This window comes from Peromyscus maniculatus, chromosome 4, assembly GCF_049852395.1.
Source record: "Peromyscus maniculatus bairdii isolate BWxNUB_F1_BW_parent chromosome 4, HU_Pman_BW_mat_3.1, whole genome shotgun sequence".
NCBI classification, from domain to species: Eukaryota; Metazoa; Chordata; class Mammalia; order Rodentia; family Cricetidae; genus Peromyscus; species Peromyscus maniculatus.
The window spans coordinates 134,840,878-134,856,083 of NC_134855.1; the positions used below are offsets into that span (position 1 = coordinate 134,840,878).

A 15,206-nucleotide genomic window follows, 5' to 3' on the forward strand; every position below is an offset into this window, starting at 1 on the left:
ATTTCTTACGAAACATTCCTAGATTCATAGCTACTACTTGTTATGTCAACACACATAATATTGATATGTACACATATTGTTCTTAGCTAATGTCCACAATGGAAAAAGATGTTTAAAAGTATCGTACTGGGGAGCTACTTGATTTGCCTTACTCTCTTCTCACTATCTAGGCCAGGCTTGGTAGGAAATAGAAATCCTCCTACCTCAGGCTCCTGAGTGTTAGGATTACAGGCATGTGTCACCGTACCTAGTCTTGTAAAATGTAGTTTACCTAGAAATCTTTCCCGCTTTGCTGACACTTGGTGGGTAACGATGGTACTTTTTAATTTCTCCAACTGCTTAATTCTTTAAGTCTATATTTTATAGAAAGACCACAGAGTTACTTTCATAAAACATTAAATAAATATGGAAAAGGAGATGGTGAAATGCTCAACAGGTAAAGACAATTGTTGCCAAGCCCAACAACTTAAGTTCAACCCCTGAGAGCTGCATGATAAGAGAAAACATTAGACTCCCACAAGTTGTCCTCTGACCTCTACATGCGCACACACACAACAAAATTAATAAATAAATGTAATTTTTAAAAATTAATATAGGAAGGGACTTAATCTAATAAATAATTTCCCAAATAGTTATCTGATTCACAAATTCACCACTATTTCTTCCCATGAGACCTCTGTTTGATCTTTAAAAAATGTAAATAAATGGGCAGTGTGGGATAAATACTCAACAGGTTTAATATTAGTAAAGGAGACTGCTAATGAGAACTTGTTGCCTTTTTGTGTGCATACTGGGGATGCTGATGTTAGACATTGATATATACAGAACATAAATACCTATTTACAGTGTAAGTGCCCTTCAAATTTGGTGATCACTAGTATTATTAACTGACACAGACTAATATTATTGGCTGATCATTATTATCCTAAATGATACAGAACAGAAAATCCCTCACAATTATGTGTTCTAGTTTGTATATAAAAATACAGCATACCGCCGGGCGGTGGTGGCGCACGCCTTTAATCCCAGCACTCGGGAGGCAGAGCCAGGCGGATATCTGTGAGTTCGAGGCCAGCCTGGGCTACCAAGTGAGTCCCAGGAAAGGCGCAAAGCTACACAGAGAAACCCTGTCTCGAAAAACCAAAAAAAAAAAAAAAAAAAAAAAATACAGCATACCAAGCTGTATGGCTGCCATTTATCCTTCCACCAATAAGGCTTATTTCCTTTATGTACTTATCCATTTATGGCTGTAGACATTTATTAAATATTTCACTAGTTATTATCTGTTTGTGTGTGTGTGTGTGTGTGTGTGTCTGTCTGTCTGTCTGTCTGTCTGTCTGAGGAGCACAAAGGGCTGTCAGATCTCCTGGAAATGGAGTTACAGGTAGTTGTGAGCTGCCTGATATGGGAGCTGGAAATCAAACTCAGGTCTTTTACAAGAACAATATACATTCTTCCTTGCTGAGACATTGTTCCAGGCCTAGAAATTAATTAATAAATCAACTCAGCAAATATTTGTTGAGCTCCTAGGCACCCACCATATGTATTTTTTTAGAATAAATTAAAGTAGAAAAAGATCAAATATTTAAAAGATCAATATGCTAGATTACACAGTAGGTAGAATTTGGAGTCAATGGCAAGGAAGAGAATATAGGAGCAACCCCTGGCCCAACCCTCAAGAAGTACCCAATCTACTGAGCAGGGAGGGAATACATCAGCTCCATCGCTTCCCACTCTCCCTGTGTTGATCCAGTACTTCACAAAAGGGCTTCTTTTCCTAACAGACAGCTTTCATTACAACACTAGAAGCTTTTGATGACTTCCTACTGTTTAATCAATCAAGTCAAACTCTCCATCCTAAAACAAGAAGAAATAGAACATTCAAAGTCTTCCACAAACCAGGTGTGTGGCATAAACCTGTAATCCCAGCACTCTGGAAAGAAAGCAGGAGTATCTCAAATTCAACACTAACCTGGGCTCCATAGAGAGAAGCTGTCTTAAAACAAAGCAAAACAACAACAACAAACACAACCAAAAAAACCAACCACGGTCCGTTAGCAAATGCACAAATTAGGAAGACAGGCTTTGCAACTAGACTGCCTGAATGCCAATTTATTATCAACTGTTACCTACATTTCTTGCTTAGTCTATAAAAAGGAATTTTAAAAAGCAGAGGCTTCTTCACTAAGTTATTATGAAGATCAAATAAAATACAACTTGTGAAATGCTTAGCACCTATTTAGCAAATCGTAGGCATGCAAAATATGACCACTCCTTTTAAAAGTTTTATCTATCATTGTTGCTGCCATTCAATCTTCATTTTGAGCTTTATCTCCAAAAACACTGTGTAACAACCTGTTTTCCAGGCAAATTGAACTCGTGTGTGTGTGTGTGTGTGTGTGTGTGTGTGTGTGTGTGTGTGTGTATACAAGTCAGAGGACAACTTTGTTAAGTCAGTTTTCCCCTACTTTAAGGTGGCTTCTGGCAATCAAACTCAGGCAAGTGCCTTTATCTGCTAAGCTGTCTCACAAGCCCTGAACTAGACTCTTACGATCCCCTCAGCACACACCACTATACTCATGATTCATCAGTCTGTAAAATAGTGTATCATCTTCAAGTATTAAGAGTCTCACCATTCTTGAGGCTCTAGTTCAGCTCCACAATACATTACAGACACTCATCACACAAACTCTGCTATATTCATCTTGGTATCCTGTCGACTCTGCAGTGTGAGTTCTAGCCAGTTTGTGGCATACATGATAGTTCTTAATAAAACAAATGTTCAAAGAATGAATTCCTGCTTCCTCTCTCTTGTGGAACTGTTAAGACAGCAGCTCCATATCTCAAGTATAAAGACCTCTTTTGCAATGTTTTGTAAAGCTGGCTAGCAAGTTCTCTATCACCAGTGTGGTAATTTCTAATGTAGCGCAGTACCCAACGCACAGTTGATGCCTAAATATCCAGGGAGTTAAAATGAATTTCACTTCATCTTACAAATTAAATTCTCATTTTACTCACTGTGTTCAAGTACAGCTCAGCTTTTTAAATATATTTTAGTATTTAACCTGCCCATAAACCCATGTCTATTTTCAGTCATTCCAACCTTATCCCATTTGCTATTTCTTAGAAGAGACAATATTCAAAACTCCAAAAAAGAAAGAATCAGAAAATCAAATGTCTACAAAACCATAAAACCATAAGTAAGAGTACTGCAGAGCACGAAGAACTAGAAAATGCATCTGCCTACAAGTTTTGCTGAGTTTTTCTATGAAAGAATAGGAGCTTGGTGTTGACAGATCTTCCAAGTTTTCAGGACAAGTCAGAAATTCAGAAGTTTGTGTAAAATTTTAAAGACACGACCAAGAAATTCCTTCCAGTTGTCTCCACCTAGCTCTCAATCATTCTGAATTAACCTGAGAGCCAAATATATGTAACTATTTAACTATGATGAGTCCCTACTCTGTGCCAGGTGCTGGAGAATGAGACATGAACAGTAGCTATAAATAGCAGCTAACATTTATTGAACATTTTGTAGGTGCTAGGCACTGTTCTATGTTACAGGAATTAATATAACCCTTTTAACAACTCTACTAAGTAAGTACTATTATCTTTATTTTAAAGATGAAAAAGCTAAGACACAAATGTTATATAAATCTGTTCCAGGTCATGGAATTATTAAACAGCAAAGCTGAAATTAGGACCTCAGATTCCACCAAAAAGCTTACGATTTGAAAGCAAGTACTATTCAGTATTTGGTATTGAGATCACTGATTATACATAGATGAAATAATGAAACTGCACCTATCCTCATCCCACACACAAAGTGGATCAGAGATGTAAAAATTAAAGGCAAAACAGTTGAAATTCTAGAAGATAAAGTACACAGTAACTTAAAAACCTTGGGGGAGGAAAAGATTGATAAAATTGACAGTAAAATTCCAAACTTTTAGCAACCTTAAACAGATTTATTTTAATTTATTAATTTAAATACTTATATTTTATGTGTATGAGCACTTTGCCTAAATGAATATATGTGTACCACATGTATGCAGTATCCATGGAGACCAGAAGAGGGCATTGGACCCCCTGAAATTAGACTTCTGCAAATTGCAAAGCAGGTGTGGGAAATTGAACCCGGGTCATGTACAAGAGCACTGAGCGCTCTTAACCACTGAGCCACCCCTCCAGCCCCTCCCACTTTTTTTTTCTTCCATCTCTAAGGTTCAAGTCCAAGGCACTGAGCATGCCAGGCAAATTCTGTCATTCAGCTATGAATTTTCAACTTTCAGAGTTTTAAAATATATAACAAACTGGGAAATGACATCTATAATGCATATATACAAGGGTTAATAATTAGAATATGTAAAAGAACTCTTAAAAAATAATACAACAGGAAAATATATAATCTAACAGAAAAAGCCCCTGCTGGGTGTAAATTGTGTAAACCTAACACTATCACAGTAACCCACTCAGCAGACTCCGGAACAGTCGATTTGCTATCACTGAACAATAAAAAATATTCAGGGGTCTATGTCATGTTGCAGGAACACTGAGCAGGGAGGGGAATCCAGCCAGAAAAGCAAAAGCAAGATGGCAATTCTTCACAGTATAGAAACTGGATCACAAAGTAGAAGTTGAACATCTAACACATCAAAAATAAATCAAGGTTTAACAAACATTTGTAAAAGGGTATTTTCAACTGTGTGAGCTGATATAAATTCTGTCATAACTGCTCAATTCTGGAACACTCAGAGCCATAGATGCTACATAAATGAGTGTGGTTGTACTCCAATGAAACATTCTTTACAAAAACAGGTGGTTGACAAGATTTGACCTCTGATCTAGTTGGTGAATCTTAACGTAGGAAGCTGTAATTCCTACACTCTAGGAATACTTTCTGTATCTTATCCTACTTTTTATGTCAGTGACACCTCGAATTTTTCTAAGCAAAAACTATACTGCACTTAACAGCTTTGAAATGGTAAAAAACAAAAACAAACAACAAAAAAACTTTCTAACTTATTGTCTGTGACAATTTCCCATTCATCTTTATTTCACTGAAAAAAATGTTTTTGACAATCATCATCCAAACTAAAGTTTAAAAATGCTCCCTTATCACTCACAGTATCAGTTATCAACACCTGGAATGTCTAACTCTGCTCAATGTCCATCTCTGAACCTTAATTTAGGTCCTTATTATTTCTTTACTTTCTCTTCAGTCTATCCTCAATAACTCAAAAGAACATCTATTGTGCTGGGAAGCTAGCTCAGTCCTTAAAGTTCTTGTCTTCCAGGCATAAGGACCTAAGCTCCATCCCAGGAATCAATTAAAACAAAAGAAAACAAACAAACAACAAGAAAACAGGCACAGTGGCACATACTTGCAATCCCAGTGCTGAAGAGGCAGTGACAGGCAGAATCCTGGGGTTTGCTGGGCAGCTAGCCAACCCTACTTGGCAAATTCCAGGCCATCAAGAGACCCAGCTGATGGATGGATGGACGGACAGACGGACAGAGAGATGTGTGGGTGGGTGGGTAGATGATATAGATGTATGCCAAGTTAAACGGTGTCTGAGAAATGATAATGGAGATTGAACTCTGGGTTCTATACATATGAGCACACGTTTACACACACATACAAGAACATCCATTCATCTTTTAAAAAGCAAACCTTATCATATATTCCTCCTTTCAAAAGTCTTGTCTCCTCCTCACCTGAGGAGGACTCAGGCTAAACTCCTCAGTCAAGTCTTTAATAACCTTCAACCTTCCTCATCTTGTCTCTGACCATACTTGCACATATACTGTGCTCCACCTTATTCAAGGTACATGTCTTTGAAATTAAAGTTATCAGATCCATCACTTGTGCTGGTAACGGAGTATATACAAGGCTTGGAGGATGGCTCAGGTCGTAAAGTGCTTGTCCAACAGGGGCATACAGACCTGAGTTCGAAACCCTAGTCCTTACATAAAGGCAGGTTCAGTGCACATCTGTGACCCCATTGCTGGAGGATAAAGACTGGCAGATCCTGAAGCTCCTTGGCTAGTCAGTCTAGCTGAATCAATAAGCTCCAGGTTTAGTGGAAGGCCCTGTCTCAAAAAAATAAAATGGTTGGGATGGTAAAATGGCTCAGGGGGTAAAGGCACTGCTGTCACATAAGTGGAAAAAGAGAAGTGATCCCCACAAGTCCTCAGATTTCCACACACATGGCCCCACACTCACACACATACACAAATAACCAAAGAACAGAGAATAAAATGTCAAGGTAAAAAAAGAATAGGGTAGAGAAGCAATCAAGAAAGACACCCAAACTCAACCTCTGGTCTCCACATGCATATACACTTACTCGATTAAGGACTGCACATGCACACTCACACACACACACACACACACACACACACACACACACACACACACACAGAGGCATGCACACACACAGTGCAAAGGGGATAGTTCAGTGTTACAGTGTTTAGCTTGAGCAAGGCCCTGAGTTCAATCCCTACCACCACATTCCCAAATAGGTAAGTATACAGGATACATCAGCAGAAACAATTTTTACACTTAGTAACTATTTTAATGTAATTGGTTTTCTTTGTAATCAATGTAGTTTATTTTATACAATTAAAAATATTATTTTGAGAGATCCATGCTACAAGGGCCATAGCACACATAAGATCCACCTCTCTGCATTAGAAAGACTCAGAAAACATACATGAATATACATGTGGTGTTGAAAATCCTTACAAATTCTTTTAATTAAAAGTCCCTTCCCTCCCCATCCCTTTTGTGCTGGGGATAAAACTAAGCACCTTATGTTGCATCCTAGGCAGATACTTTACCATCTAACTACAATGCCAACCCCTGAAAGTCTTTTTTTTTTCCTCTTGAGACAGGGCTTTTACTCTATAGCCCTGGCTGGATTCAAATTTGAAGCTCTCCTGCCTCAAGCCTCCTGTGTGCTGAGATTATAGATGTGAGCTATCATATGTAGTTTCTAAGGTTTGTTTGTTTGGTTTCTTTCAATTATGTGGAGTCCTGTATTGTCTGTCATTCCTTGGTATATCCACGGACAATGGATTCTCAGGACCTCCTAGGATATCAAAATCATTATATAAAGTGGTATAGTACTTGCATATCCCCTATACCTATAATACCCAATATAATGTAAATGTCATGTAAACAGATGTTAAGCTGTCTAGTTTAGGGAATTAATAATAAGAAAAAATAACAGTGACAAGGAAAAACCTGTATGTTTAGCACAATACAATTTTTTTTTAATGAATGTTTCCAATCCTTGATTGGTTGAAGCTGTAGATGCAAAACTCAGGGGCATTAAAAATCAACTATATATCACTGGTTGATTTATCTCACAGTCCATTTGAACTCTGAATTCCCTATTATAACAGAACTTCAATTAAAGTGACATGATAGGGACCCTATGTCTCTATCATCGCTCTTTTTTCCTTTCAGGTTTCTTTGTGTTCTTTTGCTGTGCAATAAACATCTAGAAGGGAGCAGCCTCTTTTTAAACTCTAGAAACGTTTTTTCTTAATGCTTTTTTTTTTTTGGTATCAATGGAGATCTAGAGAATATCTAATAACTGATTATCTATACTTTTTTTTATATCTCACCCAGTCTCTGTACTGACCAACTTGTTCAAACAAAAATTACTGACTCTCTAGAATGTGGTGCTGTCTGGCTTAGCAAACCCCTTTAATGTGCTGAATGAGGAAGCAGAAGGCCATATCCAGGAGCCCCTGTCACCAACTCGGACTATCTTGGGAAATCAACGACCTTTCTATGTCTCAGGCTAAAATCACTACTTGATCTGAAACCATGACACGATCTCTAAAGCCACCGTAGTTTTTACATACTCGTTCTTCACCCTTCTAACGAGTTTCAACAAGACCTTTCAGATGACCTCCCCAGGTGACCCTGCTCTTTAAGTAGCGGCTGTCCCCTTCCAGGAAACACACTTTGGGTCACCGCCCCCAAACAGCCGGGTCCCTCCTTTTAAAGACAACGACTTAAGTTGATGGAGGTTCTCTCCATTCCTCACCAGTTCCACTCTGTACCTTCTGCTGTCCAGCTCCTACATCCAACCCCGGCCACCCTTTCTTTCCTCATCAAGCTTTTCCCTTTTCCTGTTGCTGCCTCCAACACGACTAGGGGCTCCTGGGTCCTGAGACCCTGGGGAGTCATAGCGACTGGCCATTCAGCGCCAGGACCTTTCCAGTCCGATTCCCGCGTCAGTACCCCACTCGGATACCCGCGTTCGCAACCCCCATTTCTAAGCAATCGCCTCCTGTGCATGCAAAAACTACTCCAGCCCTGACAGCCGGGACTTAGCCCCCAAGCCGCCTCCCCTACCCCCGGGTGCTACTCCGGGGTTCGGAACACTGCGCACGGCCTAACCCAACTCCACGGCCCGCCACCCCCTCGGCCCACCCACCCCAACGCCGGTCCCGTTCGCTCCGGGGCGGGGGGGGGGGTCTTTTCTCCGCGCCCCCAGCCCCGACCTCACGCCCCGCTGGTAACCGGCTCCAGGGCCGCAGCGCCACCCGGCGCAACCCCCGGCCGCCCTGCACTCCCGCAGAGCCCCGACCCCGCACCCTCCCCACCGCCGCCCCGCCGCTCCCGCCCGCGCCCCGCCCGCAGGCCCCGGGCCCGCTCCCCAACATGGCGACGGGGACACGAGCGCGGCGGCGGGTGGGGCGGCTGCGGGCCCGGGCCGCACTCGGGCCGAGCTGCACGGCCGCCCGGCGCCATCTTCGCGCGCCAGGCCCGGGCGGCGCCTCCTCCCCACGGAGCCAGCCGGGCCCGGCCCGGGACGCTCGGCAGGCCCACCCCTTACGGGCCAGCGTCGCCGTCGCCTCACCTGAGCGCGGCCCCGGCCCTCCCGGGCGGGCCTCGCAGCGCCGGCCCGGGCCGTGCGTGCCCGGCGCCCTCGGCGCGTCCGTCCACCCGTCCTCGCGTGCGCCCGTCCGTCCGGCCGTCGGCGCCCGGCCGCCCGCAGCCCGACCCGGCAGGGCCTCAGGGAACCGGTGGGGAGGGGGGGGATGGGCCGGACCGGGCCGGGGAGGGAGGGGGAGGGAAGGAGAGAGGGAGGGAGCGCGGCGGGGGCGGGGCGGGCCCGAGGGGCGGGGCCCTGCCCACGTGACCGGGCGTCCCCTGGCGCGCAAGGTGGAGCGCGCGAGCAGAGGAGCTGGCGTGCGGAGCGCGCGGGCGTGCGAGCTCCGGTGCTGGGTCCGATCTCGGTCCGGTTAGGTGTTCGGCGCTGTCCCAGCGGAGGGCTGTGTGTGTGTGTGTGTGTGTGTGTGTGTGTGCGGGCTAACGCTCCACGCCTCAGTTTGCTCATCCCAGCTATGGGGGTAGCAGTATTTCCTTGCGCAGAGGAAATGAGGGAAAGGCTTGGAAAGCGCTCGACACATCCATCTAATAATGCCATTATTAGCGTAGTGTCTAATAACAGGGGCGGTAAGGATAGCCTTGGTTATTCTCTTGTCAATGTTCTACTTCGTCCCACCACCCTAGCACACTCAGTGGGTGCTCACAAAATAGAATTGTTGAGCGAGCAAGTGTAGGCGGGTCTCTGGCTTCCTCGCTTCCCAAAGTAGGGAAGCGTCTCCAGCCCGGGGCTGAGCCTGGAGTCACTTAAGTCAGTTCTCACCCCCTTAGATGCATGATTTTCTTTGCCCCTCCGTATCTCAGCTTCTTCCCCTGTAAGGGACGGTTGGGGCCGGTGGATTCTTAGCAACTCGGTTGTATTGTGTCATTTTAAGAGAGGGAGTCTGGAACTCTTTCATTTCACAGATCTTGATTGAGCACGCACTGTGTTCTGTGTGCGGGAGCCACGCTCACCACCACCGCCAGCGTGCCCCTCTTGCTAGTAATATTCCTCAGTCAGAAATCTGAGCGTGCCACTCTTACAAAAAATGATTCAACAGAATCTAGGTGTGTGTGTGTGTGTGTGTGTGTGTGTGTGTGTGTGTGTGTGATGGAAGCAGCAGAGAACTATTCGAGTGGAGAAAGGGCATGGGGGAGTAAAGGGAAGGCAGGGTGAATATAAACGTGATATGCATGTATTAAAACCTCGTAATGAAACCTATTAATAATTATTTAAGGATTTATTTTCATGTGTGTGAGTGTATTGCCTGCGCGTGTGTGGCACATTTGTACGTATGTTCATCACACGTGTATGTATGTGCACCACACACGTGTGCCCGGTACCTGTGGAGATCAGAAGTGTCAGATCCCCTGGAACTGGAGTTACAGAGTTGTGAGCTGTCATGTGGGTGCTGGGACTCCCCGGGTCCTCTGGAAGAGTGGTGAGTGCTCTTAACTACTGAGTCCCCTCTCTAGTCCCTAAAATCATCTTTTAAAATTAAAAAAACTCAGGCAGGCAAGATGGATTAATGGGTAAATGCACTTGCTTACCAAGCCTGACAACCTGAGTTCCCTTAGAAACCCACATGATGGAAGGAGAGAAATGACTTCCACAAGTTGCCTTCTGGCCTTACACATGTCTACACCCATGTGTACATGCATACACACACATTAAATTTTTTAAAATGTCTTGTTAATGCATATGAGTATTTTGCCTGCGTGTATGTGTGTGTGCCATGTGTGTGTGTACCTGGTGCCTGTGGAGGCCAGAAGAGGGTATTGGATCCCTTGGAACTGCAGTTAGAGATGTTTGTAAGCCGCAATGTGGGTGCTGGAAACTAAACCGTTGAATGCTATGCAGCCATTTTTTTTAACGTAATAAAAAATTTTAAACCCATTTGATGTCTCTTCACTGATCTTAAGCTAAAGGACAAACGAATCTCTCCCTGGTGCGGTCACTGCGTCATCAGGCTTATTTCGGGTCCTTCTCTCTGGCTCCCTGTACATGCTGATCCCACTGCCTGGGATTCTCTCCCACACAGAGAACCTTCACACATCCCAAGTCAAACATGGCTACCTCACGGATATGATCTCTCCTTGCACAGGTTCTCTTGGCAGCATGGACTTACCAACATGGACACAGGATTGTCTATTATCTCTGCCACTAGGCTGGACTCATTAAGCTGGCTGCTGTGTCCTCTGTAAGTAGCACAGTGTCTGGTAGAGAGTAGATACTAAGTGAGTATTTATGTGGGTCCTATGTGCCGTTCTATGTTTCAGGCTATTGATCTAAAAAGATGGAGGACCAAGGATGAGCAACGAAGGTATCATGTAGCCCTGTCTGGCCTTGAACTCAGAGATCCCCCTGCCTCTGCCACCTGAGTGCTGGGATTAAAAAGCATGTACAATCACTCCCGAAGCCTTTTCTTTTTTAAAATAACTTTTTATTATGGTATATTAACCGTCATACAACACAATAGGTTTCATTATGACATTTTCATATTCATGTATGTTATACTTGGATCCTATTTACTCCATGATGTGCTCTTCTGTACATCCTCCTTCCTCCCCCTAGTCCCTTCCTCTTCCCAAATAGTCCCTTTTCTATTTCTGTGTCCTTTTTTAAAAAACATCTAAATTCCACATGTGAGAGAAACATGCAATATTTGTATGTTCTGAGTATGGCTTCTTTTGCTTAACATAATGATCTCTGGTTGCAAGCATTTCCCACCAAATGACATGATTTTATTTTTATTTTTAAATTCACTTTAACTTTCATTCATGTGTCTAGGGAGAGGGTGCATGTGCCTGTCGGGGGGGGGGGGCGGGGGGGGGCGGTGCCCAAAGAATCTAGAGGAGGGCTTCAAATTCCCTAGAGCAGTTGAACTCAGGTATTCTAAAAGAGGAGCTACTGCTTTTAACTGCTGTGTTGTGTCTCCAATTCCCTATTTTTATTTTTGTTTTGTTTTTCGAGACAGGGTTTCTCTGCATAGTTTTGGTTCCTGTCCTGGATCTCGCTCTGTAGACCAGGCTGGCCTTGAACTCACAGAGATCTGCCTGCCTCTGCCTCCCGAGTGCTGGGATTAAAGGCGTGTGCCACCACCGCCGCCCAGCCGCCTATTTTTATTTTTATTTTTTGAAACAGGACATTTATATATCCCTGGCTGGCCTGGAACTTACTGGCCCTAAACTCAGAGAGATCTGGCTGCCGCTGCCTCTCAAGTACTGGAATTAAAAGTACACTTCTAGCCGGGTGGTGGCGGCGCACGCCTTTAATCCCAGCACTCGGGAGGCAGAGCCAGGCGGAACTCACAGAGATCCGCCTGGCTCTGCCTCCCGAGTGCTGGGATTAAAGGCGTGCGCCGCCGCCGCCGCCGCCGCCGCCGCCGCCGCCGCCGCTGCCGCCGCCGCCGCCGCCGCCGCCGCCAGCACCACCCGGCTGATTTCATTCTTTTTATGGCTAAATAATATTTAATTATGTATGTGCAATAACGTCTTTATCCATTGATTGGATTCTAGGCTGATTACATAGCTTGGCCATTGTGAATAATACCACAGTGAACACGAGTGTTCGGGCATCTCTGTCACATATTAACTTTGACTCTTTTAGGTATATTTACATAAGAATAGTATAGCTGGATCATATGGTAGGCCTTTTATTAATTGTTTTAGGAACAGTCACACTAATTTCCATGGTGGCTGGATTAATATATGTTCTCATTTTTCATCTTATAAAAAAGGTATAATTTATATATAATAAAATAAAAAAATCTTACACATGAACCTAATTTTTTTGTGGTGCTGGGAACTTGAACTCAGGACCTTGCACATGCTAAACAAATGCTCTCCCACTAAGCTATATCTCTGGTGCACCTAATAAGTCTTTTATTTATGTTCCTGTGGTACCACCACTCAGATCAAGTTGCAAATCAGTTAACCAAGAAAGTTCCCTTCCAGTGACTATCCCTCCCATTTGAGGTGAGAATTATCCTAATTTCTAACATCATAAACTTATCTTGTCAATTTCTGAACTTCTGATAAACAGAATATATAACATGTACTCTCTTGTGTTAGCATAGAAATGTGGCACAGCAAATGGATCCCTTTGGTTTATGGTACAGTGAATGAACTGCTTGGTTAATCAGTCTGAATGCTGGAATGAAAAGTGATTGACGACATCATCCTGCAGTGATGGGATTCTGACAACAACCAGCCACCAGCAGTTAGAAGTGACATCATTCACACATCTACCAGCTCCACAAAAACTCCAGAGGTGTGAAAACTCTGAAAGGGTCCAGCAACTCAATAATAAGAGGAATCTCATTTTTCAGCGTGAAAACTGGGTGAAAGACTTGAATATAGACATATCTCCAAAGACAATATGCAAACGGCAAATAAACACAAGAAGACATTTTAACTTCAGGAGTGACCAGTAAAATGCAAATCAGGATCACAATGAAGGATCTGGGTAAACGGCTCGTGGAAAATGCAAGCAAGGACTGGTTTAACTTTCCAGCACCCGTGTAAAAGGCCCAGAGTGATGGTCTGCACCTGTAATCCTAGCACTGGGGAGGCAGGGAGACCCCCCCTCCCCCCGGCCTCATGTCCTGTTCGCAGAGTGGGTTCCAGGTTCAGGAAGAAACTGAGTTAAAAAAAAAAAAAAGTGATAAAGGAAGAAACCCAACTTCTAATCTACACAGTACACACGCACGCACGCACGCACGCACGCACGCACGCACGCACGCACGCACGCACATACAGGCATACACCAGTGCACACATACACAGGCACAATCACACTGAGAAACTGTCGGGGGGCGGGGGGGGGGGTATAGCTCACTGTATTGGTAGAGTGCTTGCCTAGGATTCATGAAGGAAGCTCTGGGATTGGTCCCCAGCACAGCAAACCTGTAATCCCATCCCTCGGGAGGTGGAGGCAGAACAATCAGAAGTTTGAAGTCAGCCTGGGCTATGAGAGACACTGTCTCAAAGGGGCAGCAGGGAGCGGGGCGGAAAATAACAGCTATGGGCAAAGAATGGAGGACTCGGAACCCTTATGTATCACCAGGGGGACTGTAACTGTGGAAAACAGCCTGACAGTTGCTCAAAAAGTTAAACATGGGGTTACTCCGTGAGTCAGCACTTCCATCCAACTCCAAAAGAAGTAAATCAGTGGGCTTGAAAGCATCTCTGTATACCCATGCTCGCCATTGCTCAAGACAACCCAGAGTGGGAGCACTTCACGTGTCCATCAACAGAGGAAGGATGAACAGAATGTGGCTTATAATGTGGAATATTATTCAGCCTTGAAAAAGAAGGGGCTAGGAGGATAACGTGTGCTTGACATGAACAAAGCCCTCAATTCAATTCCCAGCACCAAAAAGAAAAGAAAAAAGAAATTTTGATACATGCCACAATATAGCTGAACCTTGACATTACACTAAGTGAAATAAGCATGAAAGAACAAATATTGTATGGCACCTCTTATGTGAGGTGGTGGCACAGTCAATTCATGAAGACAGAAAGTAGATTAGTGGTTCCAAGAAGCTAAAGGACATGGGAATCTAGAAGCCTTTCATGAATACAGGGCTTCAGTTACTGAAGGATGATGATGTGGGTGGTAGGGTAGAGGTAGATGATAGGGGGATTTCATGACACTGTAGATATGCTTAATGCCACTAAGCTGTACACTTAGAGTGGTTGAAATGGTATATTTCACATACACACACACACACAGAGAGAGAGAGAGAGAGAGAGAGAGAGAGAGAGAGAGAGAGAGAGAGAGAGAGAGAACCTGAACTATCAGCCCCCACTTCTAAGACAGGGTCTCACTGTATAGCCCTGGCTGGCCTGGAACCCACAGAATTCTGCCTGTCTCTGCCTCCCAAGTGCTGGAATAAAAGGTGTTCACCACCATGCCTGGCACCAACTCACTCTTTTTGTATTGTTATTATTTCAATTATATGTATATGGGGGGGGGTGTAGTGCCCATGGAGGCCAAAAGTGGGCATTGAAGTTGTAGTTATGGGCCTCTGAAGAACAATGCTCATTCCTAGCTGCTGAGCATCTTTCCAGCCTTCCATAAAAACAAACAAACAAAACAACAACAGAAGCCTCTTAATTACATTTTAAAACTGCATTTTAAAAATTCTATTTTGCAGGGCTAGAGTCATGGCTCAGCGATTAAGAAAACTGACTGCTCTTCTAGAGGACCCAGGTTCAATTCCCAGCACCCACATGGTGACTCACAACTGTCTGTAACTGCAATTCCAGGGAATCTGACATCCTCACACAGGCAAAATACCAATGCACATAAAAAC

General features: G+C 43.9%; 1 protein-coding gene across 10 annotated transcripts in view; it reads right to left on the bottom strand.

The window, feature by feature from the left end:
- The window catches only part of Ncoa6 (nuclear receptor coactivator 6), an 86,949-nt gene extending 77,932 nt beyond the window's left edge, over nt 1-9,017 (bottom strand). For 8 of the 10 annotated variants that reach the window (XR_013050892.1, XM_076570970.1, XM_076570968.1 and 5 more), the window contains exon 1: nt 8,880-9,015. The gene's annotated coding sequence lies outside the window, so the exon portion shown is untranslated. Of the gene's footprint in view, nt 1-5,943; nt 6,091-8,879 lie in introns of those variants that run through there. The other 2 variants (XM_076570964.1, XM_076570973.1) reach the window with 2 other exon arrangements.
- Nucleotides 9,018-15,206: the final 6,189 nt, after the last annotated feature.